Source organism: Dermacentor albipictus, chromosome 2 (genome assembly GCF_038994185.2).
Source record: "Dermacentor albipictus isolate Rhodes 1998 colony chromosome 2, USDA_Dalb.pri_finalv2, whole genome shotgun sequence".
NCBI classification, from domain to species: Eukaryota; Metazoa; Arthropoda; class Arachnida; order Ixodida; family Ixodidae; genus Dermacentor; species Dermacentor albipictus.
This window is the reverse complement of record NC_091822.1, coordinates 139,990,884-140,003,679: the sequence shown is the minus strand read 5'-3', so window position 1 is coordinate 140,003,679 and position 12,796 is coordinate 139,990,884. Positions and strand designations below refer to the sequence as shown.

Genomic DNA, 12,796 nt, shown 5'->3' with positions numbered 1-12,796 from the left:
TACCTTCAAAGCGTGTGCTGCAGCTCCAAAGTCCACAAAACGGTATCGCTGGCGGAGGAAGCTCCCCAGTATCCTAAGTCGAACAAGGAACGCTTCCATGTTTCACGGTATCGTAATCCAGGCTCTGAAAGTGCGGACACCAAAGGATTCACCGGGCTGAGAGCATCGCGCACCTGAACGAGCGTCGACCAGAAGTAACGGGGCGGTCGTCGAAAGGACCACACCACACTCGAAAAGCGTTCTTCTCACAATGGGCGAAGGACCGGGCGAGTCGACCGAGACCATACTGACACCGGACACGTCTTAACCGACAATAACGTCTCAAGCAGCAGGTGTCTATAGCACGACGAGGTGGCAAGGGGAAGACCTGTCGGCCAACCCTGCGTGAGAGTAAGGAGGCAGCGGGGATGGGAGGGGGGGTTGTAGACACGCGGACCCGGACATCGGGATGGTATTTCCTTGCCTCACCCAGTTCACCTTCTCTTTTGCCTCGTAATTGATGGCCGCGAAACGGAAGGCGCCTCCGGAGTTCGACGGCGCGTCGAGGTCCGGTGGCTTCTCGGCATGCTGATAGTACACTGCTAACCGCGCTTTTGTCCCCCATATTGAGCGTGCCTATACGCGCCTCCTCCTCCTCGGCTTCGCTCATCGGAAGTTGACTCCCCCCCTCCTGAATTCCCCCAACCCGTCCCCCCCCCCCCCCTTTTGCGTGCTCCTCTGTCAGAGTACAACGTCGCCTACGGAAGGTAAGGCAGCTTTGCTCTCTCAGAGCTGACCGCCACTGGCCACCGACAAAGTCCCTGACCGATCAAGAGCCGAGACTATACACATGCGGCGAAGTCGGTCTTTCCAAAAGACCGCCCGATGGGAGCCGCGCTAGCCACCCACAGAACGAACAAGCGGAACGCGGTGCGTAATTGTGTACACAGGGATCGGCGTAACCGCATTAGCGGCTCCGCACTGCGCAGTGCAGCGGAAAGGGGACAGAATAAGGCACTGCGCAACGAGAACATCGCTTCCACTGTCCCGCACCGGCGTACGTAACCGCGTACACAGACGTTCCACGCGCGTGGTTTTCGTTTGCTCGCACTTGTAATCAGCGGATCCTTGAGGGCGGTCTAAATGGGTTCAGAGGGGCGGGGTGTGAACGAACGTGTCCACCCCACCGGCGGCGGCGGCGGCGTCTTGTGCGCGGTGGTCCTGGCGCGCTGCACGAAGCGCCGTTCGGCTACCCGCGTTGAGTCATTCGCCACCGCCGCAGCGGAAGCCCGTGCTGGTGGCGTGCGCTGCCTTTAATCATAAGTACTCGCGTTCTTCCGCGGCGGCGGGCCTCTTTTGTGTCCGTTGGTGGTTTCTGCAGTAGCAGTGCTCTCGCAGCTGCGACGGCACGCTCGCTGGGCGGGCTTCCGTCGGCGAGTGATTCAGCGAAGGGCGGAAGGACAAGCATGTTTGAGCAGTAGGAGCAAGCGGCGGTGCGTCTTGTCTTCGTGTGATGGATGCCCTCTTCGGTGTCCCTTATCGCGGCGCGTACGCGAACGGCGCGGAGAACAAAGTGAATACCGCCTACCCGCGAACGCCACTACGGCAAAGGAGGTATGAATGAACGGATGGCTTCGCTCTGCAAGGGACTGTGTTCTCTCGGGAGGTTTTCCCGCTAAACGCCAACGGAGGAACACGTTTCTTTTTTTTAAAATTAGTTTGTTGTTGCTTTTTTAGCGAGAACGAAGGGAGCACTAATTGTTGAAGCTCGCTATCCGCAATCATCTAAGCGCCGTGTAGGGTCCACCCTGAAGTATACCGAATGTATAGGTATCCCAGCCGGCCACACGCGGCACAACATAGCACTTTGTTTTGCAGTAGCCACTATAACCGTTCTTTCTTTTTCTCTCTCTCTCTCTGATCAATGCGCCGAAAAAAAAAGGGGGGGGGGACAGAAAGCGTTTGAAGTTAAAGCGAGAGTTCGTGTGCAATGTCATGTGTTGTTTGGTTTATCTTCACTAAACATATTTGGAAAGACCACGCAAACGTGTGCATCGCTAATTTAATGCACGACTGCTTGCAGCGTCACATTAAGCCGCCTCTGAATATGTGTAAGGCGCGGACTTGTGGCTTGAAGAGGAATGGGAGATAAGGATTACTATTTGATTCAGACATTTTGTCATACGTTTCACAGCTACACCTGGTACATTACGGTCACTTCAATGAAGGCACGTCAGAATAATTTTGAGCACTTGAGGTTCCAAAACAGAGGGAACGAGGAGGAAATAGAGAATGCAGGGGACGAGAAACGCTGAGGGACGGGAAATGGGACATATCAAAGAGATAGAGAGAGGAGGAGAAAGGAAATACGCAGAGAGTTCGCGCAGGTTTGCGGATGTTCCAAAAGAAAGAAAGATACTAAGTGAGAATACTAGCTTCACATTCCGCCGTCGTCATATAACGCGGATTCGACGGCCAGTAAACGACCCCAACGCGTTAGAAAAAAAAAAGTTCAGCTTTTTGGCGACGAATGAATGAACTCTCGGAAGCCCTCTCGAGAGGAAATACCACGACACGATCCGCGCGACTCGAGAAAAAAATTCCCAGACGAGCCAAGTCCCGTCAGGGCGCGAAGAGCCTCGACACGGCTCGTTTATCGGCGACCGCCACAAACAACGCTCTTCAGAACTCGCCGTGGGGAGAAAGTGACTGCGTGTGCACTTATCGCTGCGAGCGGCCGCCGGCACGTACGGTAAGCACACGAGCCGCCGAGGAAGAGAAAAAAGAAACGTCAGAAAAAAAAAAGAAGGGAGAATGGAGGGCACGCACACGTTCGAGCATGCTATATAGCGTGGATTGTAACCTGCATGCCATTCAACCGACCCTCCCCTCTCGCCCGTCCTTCGGAGTACGACGCGTGCGTCGAGATCGCAATCGCCGCACATTCCGGAGTTTTTCCGGTCGGCCAGGACTTTCTGGGTGGTTTCGAAGAGCTCCGATTCGGCAGCCCGCCGCACATGACAGAAGCCGCGTCGGAAGATGCCGTGCCGGCGGCGTGACACAATGCGATCCCGGTAGAAAACGTGCTCTTCTTTCAAACCGAAGGGCATCTTGTCACCGCACTCTCTCTCTCTTTTTCTCCAATTGATCGAGAAGGTGTGTTTCAGTGGGGAGAGGGGAAGCTGGGTAGGGGAGGGGTGGGAGGTTGAGGTGGACGGGGGGGGGGGAGGGGGATGCGGCCGTAGATACGCGAACGCGCTGCCGCAAGGTTGAGTCATCCAAACAAGCAGCGACACGTCACCCGGGACTCCCGAGCCCACCTGTGGCATCTCTGCCTTGCCTGCGGGCACGCTCCGATGAACTTGCTGCTTCCGTCTCTGTCCGCGCGAGGCGACGTTCTTTTGTGTCGTTCCAAGAAACGAGAAACTGGGCCAACTGAGTGCACACACTTGCAATGCGTCGTGAGTCGACTTGCACACAGAAGTATTCGCCACCATTACGCAGCCGATACAGTGATTGTCACTTGACGAACGTCAAGTCCGAAGAATGATCGGAAGCTGTCAAGAGGGGGATTTCCGCGTAGGGAACGCAGCTGCTGCAACAGATGGTGACGAGGAATGTTTCATTTGACAATGCGGACTTTCCCGACTACAGCTACATCTGATCGCTGACAAAGATAGAAAAGATATAGAAAGCGCCGCCCAGTAGAATTAACCACGCTTAGTTTTTTCTGACATTCCTTTTACGAGAGGACGTATCACTGACCGCAGTCCAGGTTAAATGAAGTCGGAAAGGATCATACAGAGCAAAAGTTAGTTTTCTGGCTATTATTGGCGCCTAATGAAAATTGCAAGTGGCGTGTGGCGCAATTTTCTGGTGCGTCTTTTAAAATATATATGGCAAAATCGTTTTACACAGTCAAGAAATTAGGGATGGGCTACATCGGAAGAACATCGTCATTAGATGATTTTAAGCCCACTGAGAAACAACAGCTCCTCCCGAAGGTCTTGAATTTTACCTGTCCTACGTCGACCAAGCTTACACAATGCCTGAAGATCTGCCTATCTCATTGTTCCGTCTGATCCACTGCCTGCCCCGCTTAAGTGGATTTCCGTTCCATTTGAAACTTATGTTGATCCGACAGGCCACCGGTTATCTTCTCCTACGCGTTGCACATATCGAACTGCACTACTTACGTGTTTGATCTCTAATCAATATTGCCGTATTTCTATCTCTCGGCATTTGCGGCTACAGTACACCTTTCCATCAATCACTTCAAGCTTTTCTAACTTCCCATCGGGTTTCGAGACAGGCAGGTGACTTTGCTCGGAATTCTGCGGCACATTTTCAGCCCACGAACGCAAGTGAGGGTTCAGCGTCGAAGTGCCCGAAAGAATCACCTTGGCCCTAGTCCCATTATTTTTTACTCAGAAAAATGTTTGTTTTGTAAACGTCGGGAGCATTTCTAAAGAAGACATCAACCCAGCCGTGACTACGACACTTCGGGCTGCACCTCCCAGACGCACGAATTGCGACTTCCTTGCCGACACCTTGAAAGCACGATCCCGAGAAGCGCCGAAAGCAAGCACGACGGCTGTCAAAGTGAGTGACAAACAGTACACTATACTCAGCAAAGTGGCCGACTCAGCGATCAACCCCGCTCGAAACGAAAAGTAACGGACCTTGCATGACTTCGGGGACACCTCACTCAGCGCAAGCGGCCCTCGCGGATTGCTCCCGTCGAGAATTTAGCGCTCCGCTGCCTTTTGTGTGCAGGTTTGCCGAACGGTCCCACTGTGTCCTGCCTTTTGTCATGCGACGATTGTTGGGAAGTGTGTCGTGCGAAGCGGACTGAGTATGCTAATCTGTCGACGGGAACGGACGACATCACGTTCGTTCAGCAGGACAACGATTTCTCCGTGACTCACCCTTTCTGTGCGCAAGTTCACTCAGGGCAAGGCGGGAACAGTCTACGAGGACAATTCCCCCGCTTCCTCCGTTATGCACGATATCGTGCTTGCGTACGACGCGTATGTGACGTAAAATGACTGCGCCAATTCAGCCGATTCTTCGCAAATCATGGCCACAATTCGCATTCTCGTTAATATTCTTAATATAACATTCATACCGCAGCAACGGCGAGGGTTCGAGGAAGACAAAAACGGCAGGAAAAGAGTGGGGGGGGGGGGGGGTTGCAGAGAGAAGAGCAGCGTCCGGCAACAGGTCCCGAACTAGACCAGAAGCAACTCGGCACGTGTGCACCTTCAGATAGGAGACAGCGTTGCGTCAGGGTTCTATTTTACGCCCGGTCGCGCACAAGGAGCGTATCGCAATATAGTAACACAAACGAATAGACACACAAGAAAACGCGGAACGCCTAACCGCGTATACGCCAGCACTGCAACACAGCAGGCTGCGACGTTGATTCAGCGCCGCGGGCCGCGCGCTGTGACGCAATGCGCTTTCGGATTTGCGAGCGCGTCGATTAACACCGTCGTCGACGCGGCCGGGCATTAGCTCAACGACGGCCACGCGTATATAGACGGCCATTAGGCAGTCGTCCAACTGCCTCGCGAAGTGTGTCTGGCCTATCGTCGTTCGGTGTGTCTCGACTTGTTCCACTGCGCTCTGGCGCGTCCCTCTCACCGCGACCCAAGATAGAGTGAGCGATGTTCACCCCGTTCGCGGAACCAACGTGCGAGTTCCCTGTTCGCGCGGACACGTGTACGGAGGGGTGCTTCCACAGCTGCACCCCTTGCGCAACCCCGCGAACCGATGACGTCAAAGAAGGGGGGGGGGGGGGTGAGTAGGAGCGTTGATCGAGCGTTGGCTACGAACTTACTGTATCACTGCCTGCTTGCGATGCGCCTGTTGCTATGGTATACACGCAGCACGGTGGGCAGCCTTTAGTCGGAAGAGGCGAAGTTGCAAGGGGCATGTGGATGTTACAGAGTCCTGGCCGAATCGTGCATGTCGCGCCAACGAGCTGCCTTCGCTAGAAACTTTTAAAACAACAGCGAGGACGACAGTTCGCATCCGTATTCAGAGGCCAGAGTTTTCCAGCAGCTAATGCTCACGCTACTTAAGGTCGCCGACTAGACTTTCCCTAGTCGGCTACGGGTAGACGCCCAGTGGCTTCGTTTAAACAAACGACATACGTTCGCGTAGCACACACATGAGTAGAGCAGCAGTCTAAACGTATATACCACGAACACCGCGAAAAAGAAGGAAGAAGGCAGCCTGAAATTCGTGCGAGCATCCGTTACGATAATTAAGTTCGGGCTGCACGAATTAGCACGCAGGCTTCATGTCCAAGCACAAGTTGCGTAAGTTGGTCTGCATGCTTTGAAAACGAAATAATAAGGTATAAATATTGCACAAATAAAACGAGCACGTGCAAACACTACCTCATATACTTGCGATAGAGAGAGGAAAAAAGAAACACAGAACGACAACAACAAAAGTGAGTCACTGTATTCATAAAAACTATCGCTGAATGTACGTCTGAGTACCACCTAGTATAACACTGAGAAAGCGCGAAGGAAGTTTAGCGAACGTCTAGCTTGACGCCACTAACGACCCGTACTTTTCCTCAGGCAAGTGCCTTTTGACATCGCTGAAACGTGTGCTCAGCCAGTCTCCAGGAAACTTGAACCACGCGAAGTGCCCATTATTTCTGCAACTGCTATAATGGCCGTTGTCGCAATCTCTTCTATTTTTGATGTTGCCGGCTGGAGGGTTTCGATCGTTCCCTCTAGTCCACACGCAGGTATACCTGATAGCAAGCACTAGATTCTGCAGCACACACCATTGCTGTCTGTATATACGCCACTATGTGTATAGTTGAATGAGCCCATTTACAGTGCCTCTATACTGTGCGTTGACGCCTGTGCGTAAGAACGGAAACTGTTTTTTTATTGTTATTATCATTCGGGACTTTTTGCTCTGTCTGCTATACACGTGTGTGTGGCACTTCTCCGAACTACCTATTGAGTAGCACATCCAGAATCTCGAAATTGACTGCCAGCAACTGTACGCGTACAGCACGTGCGCTTCCTGTGTGTCCCCACGTTGCTGCCCCAGATTAAAGTGCGACGCACTGAGAGGAAGCGTCAGTAATAAGCAGACTTGTGGCTTTAAAAAGAAAACGATGAGAAACGGACGCAAGTTTAAAAGAAGCAAACTCCGGTGTTCTGGATTTTCTTTTTTTTTTTGCGACAAATAGCTCATTCGAAAGAGAGTGGAACAACGTTGTTTTTCCACCGTCGTGCTCGTGAATCTCGTAAAACAACAAACTGCTGTGGTGCTAGTGGCACCGTTGGTTAACACATAGCGGTTTCCATTAAATGTGCGGGATATCCACATAACGTCCCGGCTGTACCCCGCTTCGCAACACGCCTGCTTTTTATCGGCATTCGGATGTAAGTAGTGTTGGCGCTAAAACTTGACGTTGAAAGTTTAACTCGTTTTCCTGTATAACCTCTGTTCTTAACCGTATAGGATCATATATGCGCACAAGAACTCCTCCTCATGAGGCCTGGAGTAGTCGGCGTCATCTTACGCAATAACATCTCGTTATCACGTCAGTAATAAGAACGATAAAAAAAGGAACCAAATTATACATTAGGAACAGCAATCTGCACTTTGTTTGAGTTTGTAATTCTTGCTCGTACCCGCTTGGTGGCGCAGTGACTAAGACATTGTTCAAAGCCCGAGGGCCCGGGATCGAATGCCGGCCGCGGCGGCCGCATTTCGACGGGGGTGAAATGCAAGAACGCCCATGTGCCGTGGATTGGGTACACCTTAAAGAACCCCAGGTGGTCAAACTTAATCCGGAGACTCTCACTACGGCGTTCCTCAATCGAATCGTGGTTTTGGAACCTAACACCCCAGACTTCACTTCAATTTTTAATTCTTTATCGTACTTCTGATTGAATAGCAGAAAATAGGAATATATCCGTGCATTATATTTTTATTACCATTGTTATAAAGCGAGTGCTTTTTCTTAAAGAGCACTAGCGCCCCGCAATGGCTTTTCTTTTTCTTTTCCCCGCAGCAAGAATCGTTTAATACCCGTGTCTCCGGCGTTGTGTAACGCAGCGGCTGAATCAAACGATTCAAACGGTGGTTAAGGTTTATAGATTACCGCTCAAGGAGACGTACTGTTGGTTCAAGGAAGGTGAGAGTACGTGGTATGCACCGCAGGTGACGTGCGTGTATCAACCTGCTGTTCCGGAAAAATGTGCGCGCACGCAGGACGGACGTGAAGGCGCGTCAATACGCATCGCTGGGAAAACGAGGTGCCGAGCATCGCGCCTTTTCTTTTTGCATAGACTTTCTGCATAGTAGTAAAGTTGTCGCTGCTACCACCCTAGATTTATTAACAAGGAAAGCGCCGGTTGCGAGGCCAAAGCCTGTGCGTGCGGCATTTAAAAATGAGATTATGGGCTTTTACGTGCCAATTAACCACGATCTGATTGCGAGGCACGCCGTGGTGAGGGGGCCCTGGATTACTGTTGTCTAGCTGGGATTTCTTTCACGTGCACCCATTGCACGGTACACGGACGGTTTCTTTTTTTATTAAAATTCCGCCACGCCCTATCGGAATGCGGCCGTCCGAGTCGGGATCGATCCCGCGACCTCGAGCTATATCCACTGGGTTCCCGCGGCGGGTGTATGCGGCACTTGCGACAGAGTCCAGCTTCTGTCACTACATACGTGCGTTATGCGCAAAAAAAAAAAAAGTTCGTGAAAGTTAACTTCTCCGCAGTAAGAGTCCTTGTGGGGAGAAGCACGCTTCGCTGTGCCCTGCGCCGTACAGGCGGTAGTCGTGCGCTTGCCTAACAGGGAACGATATGTCTCTCGATCACCGCGGCATTATTATAGGACGTTCCCCTTCTTGATACTCTACTTCGGCTCAGTAAGTGGATGGCAGCGCTGTCCCTCCTCAACTGAAGTGGTCACGGCGCTTTGACAACACTCCTCGGGGATTCCTGAGGCAGCACCTTCGTAAACGCGCACACACAGTGTCCGCTTGATAGGAATGCAGCGGAAAGGTGTTTGCTCAAGCAACTCTTCGTCGTGGGCATCGCAGCGTGTCTTTCAGTAGAGGGGGCGGCGCTTCGCTACACTCGGGCTCTGACTCAGTGGATAAAGGAATAGATTAGATTCGGGGCTCACTTGTGATTAAGGAGTTAGTCGAGGAGTTAGCCCTCTTACCGGGTGGTCACCTGATCTGGGGAGTTCTGTGTAACGCGGCACAGTTTAAACGGTGAACGGGGAGCACGGAACGTTCTCTTTGGGACAAGTATGTGCGCGCTCCCCAGCTGCCGGCACCCGTCGCGCCAGCGTTATAACCTCGAGTGCTCGCGTTCATAGAGCGCACTCTTCGTGCCTGGCTTTGGGCGTCGTCACACTACGACATATGTTTAGTTAGCAAGTGAATGTTTACTCCAATTTATACTGCCAATAATGCTACGAACCTTATACTCCGTGTAAAAGTAATACTTTTCTACGGCTATCACTGCTACGCTCTCTCGGCACGAAACTGACTTTCTTGGTTAAGTCTTCTGTCTATCTCACTTTTCATTTTACCGTTTACTTATAGCGCCCATCGAGGGCAGTGTGCAGTGTTTGCAAATAACACAATTTTGTAGTCTGCTCTCTTGCCTTGAAGTGTGCTGTTTAACGTTTCGGTCTCCTGGCATTTTTTTTTTTTTACATAGGTACACATCTGTTTATCGAATAGAAGAATGAACATCCAAGCAACATCCGTTGAAGTTAGCTGAGAGCGAACATCCGCTGAAATAAGCTGAGAGCGAACAATAGAGGATCGAAATCTTTGAGGCAATTAATCATGAGCCGATGTTTCACTTTCCAACAAACGCAGCAAGGACGTCCGCAGTAATGATCACGCGTGCTGCTGACAGTGAACTTCTATTTAAGGCTGCGCGGGCGCAATTTCCTCCTGACGTCAGTGACTTTCGGGGAAGCGGCCGGTTGCAGGTGTAACTTACTCTCTACAGTCGCAGCATGTACGACCTTGCTCCTGTCACGCAGAAATAAATGGATGCAGGTTACGAGGAAAAGGATATCGTCGACCAAATCACCATATTCCCAGGCCGACATACGGCTCGCCAAAAATGGCAAAAAATTCACGCTTTGCGTATCTTGTTTCTTAGTGAGATGTGTGCTCTCAACATTCCTCCGCCCCCCGTTGCTCGCCGCCAACCTTTCTGCGAGCCCCTGCATACAATCGGCATTGCGCACGGAAGGATTAGCGGAATGCAGTGCCGTGCGATTACGGAAGGACAAATGGCGAGCCATCCTAGACCTGGGAACGCTCATTTGATTCGCGTGCGCTATCTGAATCATTCCAAGAAGCGCTCCGCATTTTTTTTTTCTTCTTCAGTTCGTTCTCACCAGGGCAGCAATGCGGCATCCGCAAGTCGCCATTTGTTGCGCAAGGCGCCGGCTTCGTGCAGCACGGTTTCACAGGATTCCGTGCTACTTCGCGTAAGTATTGAAAGTGCACGAGGTTGATTATATATATATATATATATATATATATATATATATATATATATATATATATATATATATATATATATATATATATATATATGCACGCGAACTGAAATATATATATATATGCTCTGCACGCGAACGGAAACGCCACTGATACTGGCGTAAACCAGTCCACGAAGTGCAAGGGCCAATCGGAAGGGCCTTGAAGCCGGTTGTCGTTCCCGATTTTATCTCGCGCTCCACGTGCAGTGCACGAGAGCTCGCGACACGTGCGAGTTCGCCCGAGCCGAAGTTGGAAACCGGCGCCAACCGGTTGAGAGCGGACACAAACCCGTCGCGCGCGCATTGGTGTGCGTGCGCGTGTGGTGGGGGGTGCTCGCTTTTCTGTGCACTGTGACACGCACGAGCACGCGCACGCGCTTTCGCGTATCGAGTCCGCGACGCGGGTCAGGGAGTACGCCCCGCATCGGGACTAGCCGGAGGCAAGAAGCATCACTCTCTCTCTCTCTCTCTAAATTAAGAGCGTGCGACGCGACGCACACAGTACGTGTACATATACTATGCCCGTGATCTCTTATTCCGCTTCACCCGCCGTGGTTGCTCAGTGGCTATGGTGTTGGGCTGCTGAGCACGAGGTCGCGGGATCGAATCCCGGCCACGGCGGCCGCATTTCGATTGGGGCGAAATGCGAAAAACACCCGTGTGCTTAGATTTAGGTGCACGTTAAAGAACCCCAGGTGGTCAAAATTTCCGGAGTCCTCCACTACGGCGTGCCTCATAATCAGAAAGTGGTTTTGGCACGTAAAACCCCAATTATTATTATTATTATCTTATTCCGCTTCGTGCCAGCGCGGGTGTCGACATATTCTCCAACAGTGTCAGATGCGTGTTGTCGCGTGCGCTTTACCCTCGGAGAGGAACAAAAGGGACGCGACCGCGCGCGGATTTGTGTCGCGAGAGGTCAGGCGACAGCTGCGTCGCTGCTGTACGCAACGACACTTCCTCGTATCTTTTGATATAGTGCACGCGCGCGCGCTGCGGCAAAACTTGCCGCACGTGCGGCGCTCGAAATTATTCCAATAAGCAGAAACACAGAGCAAAGAAAACAGACATAAAAACCGAACAGGCTGCAATGCGTAAACTGCAGTACGTGCCGTTAAGTAATTAGATATAAACTCAATGCTTTCGTTAAGTACTCGATTATGTTTAGACTCTCGTACAAGCAATGTCCGCCCCTATCTGCGACACACCAGTTTTAAAAAATTTGTATAGTTAAAAAACAACAGCAACAAACATATACACTGCTCTAGTTCTTTTTCAAGCGATGTTATTTATGTGCCCGACGAGAGCTTCTTCGCTCCAGAGTGATTTCGTAATTTCGAAGTCTCGAACTGCGCTCTAAGTCTCTCAAAAATATCTCGCAAGATCGCAGACTATGTCATGGGATTAGAAATAGCAACGCTGAATGCTTTACAAACACACAGAGATATTAAACTACCATGAGAATGCGCCAGCTCCTGCGGTATACGCAATGAGTCGATTGCCATTAAAACGAGCTATATTCGGGCGTTTTTTTTTTCCTCTTTCGATCTTACCTATACAAGAGTATAAAACACGCATTCATATCTCGCCTTTGCTCGCACATCATTCTTTTCTCGGTGAGAGAACAACAAACCACAAGCTGACTGCCTTGAAAGTGGATATTGGAATGTAGTACGCTGGTACCTCAAAGAGAGTAAAAGCAATTTACATGAGTGATTGTGTCGAACTATACCGTCGCCGACGCAATGAATTTCGGGGTTTTACGAGCCAAAACCACGATTTGATTATATACTCCGGATTAAGTTTGACCACCAGGGTATCTTTTACGCGCCCACAATGCACGGTGCACGGTTTTTTATGCGAAGCATATTACGAGGGCTCAACCCAGCTCCTCAGGCGCGGCGGTGACCATGAAATCACGTGACACCGTGACGTCACGACAGAGGAGAAGTGGCTTTGGCTCAACTCTTGCAAGACGGGCTGGGTGGGAATCGAACCAGGGTCTCCGGAGTGTGGGACGGAGACGCTACCACTGAGCCACGAGTACAACGCTTCAAAGCGGTACAAAAGCGCCTCTAGTGAATGCGGTGTTGCCTTAGAAACGCGCTGTTTCTAAGGCGTGCGTCTCTTGCTCAGGCGCACATTTCGTTGCCGCGCCGAACGCTGCTTTGCTCGACGCTCACCGCGTCCAATGCGGGGCGCGTAGTCGCTGCCCTGTAGCCCATTGTCTTACACCCCTTGGCGGGTC

General features: G+C 51.3%; 1 protein-coding gene across 8 annotated transcripts in view; it reads right to left on the bottom strand.

Moving 5' to 3' along the window:
* The window catches only part of Sarm (sterile alpha and armadillo motif), a 172,204-nt gene that overhangs the window by 26,378 nt on the left and 133,030 nt on the right, over positions 1-12,796 (bottom strand). The gene's annotated exons all lie outside the window — the stretch shown is intronic.